This window comes from Aegilops tauschii, chromosome 1, assembly GCF_002575655.3.
Source record: "Aegilops tauschii subsp. strangulata cultivar AL8/78 chromosome 1, Aet v6.0, whole genome shotgun sequence".
In the NCBI taxonomy this organism is placed as follows: domain Eukaryota; kingdom Viridiplantae; phylum Streptophyta; class Magnoliopsida; order Poales; family Poaceae; genus Aegilops; species Aegilops tauschii.
Genome location: NC_053035.3, coordinates 76,110,908 through 76,113,278, shown reverse-complemented (window position 1 = coordinate 76,113,278; position 2,371 = coordinate 76,110,908).

The following is a 2,371-nucleotide window of genomic DNA, read 5'->3' as shown; positions in this document are numbered from 1 at the left end:
CCGGGTGAGAGGCGGTTATGTCACGTTCGAGTGAAATTACAAACCTACCCCTATCGGTACCTATAGAAATCGAGCAGATAGGCTTTGCGTGGCAGGGATAGGCAGTAGTAATTTCCATCTCGCAGATTTTGGTTTCGGGCGGTTACTGCGACTTTCCCCGCTTCGTTCAAATTTTGCAGAGTGCACGTTTACCGTGCAAACTCAATTCGAATCCCGTTTGTATTCTATTTTTTCGGGCGGGATCCATTTTCGATTGGAATAAAATTCTATAATCATTTTTTATATATACTTTCAAAAGCATAACACCCTTTATACATAAATATGGTTTACAAATGGCATGATCTCAGATTCATAAGGTTGTATCCATCAATTTGGATTTTCAAATATTTGAAACCACTTTATGTTGAAATCCAATGTATGCATTCCTCGCTAACTGTCTCCAATTAATGTGTGTTTCATGCGGGTTTTTTTTACTTCTCAAACATGTATAATGTGTTTCACACACGCAACATATAGTGTATCCCGTTTAGACATTAGTTGCATATAAACCATGCATTGTTTCTAATTAAAGAATCTATGGATCACCAATATTAATAAACTATATAACATTACACGTGTCCCGAAATTCAAATGAATATGCATGTTTGATACACCAATTTGCGTTATGATATTATCGATGTCGTGGTCTCCAGTTTAAATATTTGAATCCCATTTAATCCAGATATTCGTCTCATATAACTTTCACTCATGCTTATATAGGACTATCTCTCTAGACCTATATGCGTTCATCGTCTCTCGGGTATCTCTCGTGCTACTTGTATGTCGACAATGATCTTTTATCTTCGTAACACACTGACGGTACTCTCTCCCTCGACCTTCATCACTCTATCTCTCTCTAAGTATATCTCGCTCCCTACTATGTGTCTCTAACTATGATTCTCCATGTGGAATCTCTTTCTCTCACACAAACACAAAATTTTGTCTTCCGGGGTCTCATTTCTCTCTACTATTCCCCTGTGTGCAACTCGCACACCCCTAATACAGAGATGTCTTTCGCTCCTTAGGTATGATAACCTATGACTCTTCCTCTTAAATACCTCTTTCTCACACACAAACACAAACTCTGTCTCCCAGGGTCTCATATTTCTCCACTGTTCTCTTGCATGTCGCTCACACACACTGTCTCTCCCTAGAGATATCTTGCGTTCCCTCATATTTTTCTCTAGCTATCACTCTCGTTTTGAAATATCTTTCTCTCTCGCAGACACAAAACTCCGTCTCTCGGGATCTCATTTCTCTCCGATATTTGTTTGTATGTGAGTCACATGCACCCTTTCTTCATATCTCTCACACCCACACCCATAACTCAGCCTTTTGATGCACTCGACTCCTATCTCTAACGCACACTAGCTAGCATATTTATCTTTCTACTTATCTATTTCTCCATCAACCTTCTTTCATTTATAGGTTGATCTCTTTTGCACAATCGTTGTGCCTCACTCCCTCTGCTCGCCATAGATGCATGCTCCAGCCCACGCCACTATCTCTTAAAGACAAAAACACATGCTCAATTGTCGGGCCTTCTTCCCTGCATTCTCGCATGCATGCATATTGTCATACCGATCCGTCTCCCCCATGTCGTTGATCTTAGCTTATGACTTATGTCTTCTTTATTTTATCTCGATCATGCGCGCGCGCACACACACACATCCCACGTATACATGTATACCTCTCACACTGCTACCTCTTGAGCACTGCGTTGGTTTTACCTTGAAGAGGAAAGGGTGATGCAGTAAAGCAGCGTAAGTATTTCCCTCAGTTTTTGAGAACCAAGGTATCAATTCAGTAGGAGGCCACGCACGAGTCCCTCGCACCTACACAAACAAATAAAATCCTCGCAACCAACGCAATAAAGGGGTTGTCAATCCCTTCACGGTCACTTACGAAAGTGAGATCTGATAGATATGATAAGATAATATTTTTGGTATTTTTATGATAAAGATGCAAAGTAAAATAAAAGGCAATAAAAATAGCTAAGTGTTGGAAGATTAATATGATGGAAAATAGACCCGGGGGCCATAGGTTTCACTAGTGGCTTCTCTCGAGAGCATAAGTATTACGGTGGGTAAACAAATTACTGTTGAGCAATTGACAGAACTGAGCATAGTTATGAGAATATCTAGGTATGATCATGTATATAGGCATCACGTCTGACACAAGTAGACCGACTCCTGCCTGCATCTACTACTATTACTCCACACATCGACCGCTATCCAACATGCATCTAGAGTATTAAGTTCAAAAGAACAGAGTAACGCTTTAAGTAAGATGACATGATGTAGAGGGATAAACTCATGCAATATGATATAAA